This window comes from Herpailurus yagouaroundi, unplaced genomic scaffold (assembly GCF_014898765.1).
Source record: "Herpailurus yagouaroundi ecotype Mexico unplaced genomic scaffold, PumYag 29, whole genome shotgun sequence".
Taxonomy (NCBI): Eukaryota; Metazoa; Chordata; class Mammalia; order Carnivora; family Felidae; genus Herpailurus; species Herpailurus yagouaroundi.
The window spans coordinates 53161255-53162199 of NW_024412377.1; the positions used below are offsets into that span (position 1 = coordinate 53161255).

The 945-nt window shown below is 38.9% G+C and overlaps 1 non-coding gene across 1 annotated transcript; it reads left to right on the forward strand.

Annotated features, from left to right (window-relative positions):
- Nucleotides 1–292: 292 nt before the first annotated feature.
- LOC121017208 (U6 spliceosomal RNA) lies at nucleotides 293–397 on the forward strand. Its single transcript, XR_005784668.1, has one exon. It is a non-coding gene; the product is annotated as a U6 spliceosomal RNA (small nuclear RNA).
- Nucleotides 398–945: the final 548 nt, after the last annotated feature.

The window sequence follows — 945 nt, forward strand, 5'->3', positions numbered from 1 at the left end:
GCAATGCAAGGATGAATACACAGTCCAAAAGTTGAGCCTACTTGAGATAAAGGGCTCAGAGAAGCTGGCTACGGTTTGCTCAAGGAGAGAATCTTTGTTAATACCTAACAGTAATGAAACAGTGTTTCTTTCAAAATTGTCCTTTTTGGCATATATATGCAGTTACATAGCCGACATGCATTTCTTTTGAACGTATATTGGTTTTTAGGCACAGTGACATTACCCAAGGACTGAACAATACAGAATCTTAAAGTACTCTGAAAAGTGTTTTATATTTAACTGTTGACCTCCTGTGCTCACTTTGGCAGCACATATGCTAAAATTGGAACAATACAGAGAAGATTAGCATGGCCCTTGCACAAGGATGACACAAATTTGTGAAGCATTTCATATTTTTATGATCTCACTCATATGTGGAATTTAAGAAACCAAACAAACAAGAAGAAATGAGAATGGCAGATCAAGAAACAGACCCTTAACTATAAAAAACAAACTGATAGTTATCAGAGGGGAGGTGGGGGGGGGCGGGGATGGGTTAAATAGGTGATGGGGATTAAGAAGTGTACTTGTGATGAACACCAGGTGTTATAAGCATTGAATCACTAAATTTTAATTTTTTTTAATAAATGTCTTATTTATTTTTGAGAGAGAGAGAGAGAGAGAGAGAGAGCATGAGTGAGGGAGGGACAGAGAGACAGGGAGACACAGAATCCAAAGCAGGCTCCAGGCTCTGAGCTGTCAGCACAGAGCCCGATGCGGGGCTCAAACCCACGAGCTGTGAGATCATGACCTGGCAGAAGTTGGAAGCCCAACCAACTGAGCCACTCAGGTGCCCCAGAATCACTAAATTTTATACCTGAAACTAGTATTACACTATATGTAAACTAACTAGAATTTAAATAAAAACTAAAAACTAAACTAAACTAAAATATATAATTGCTCACC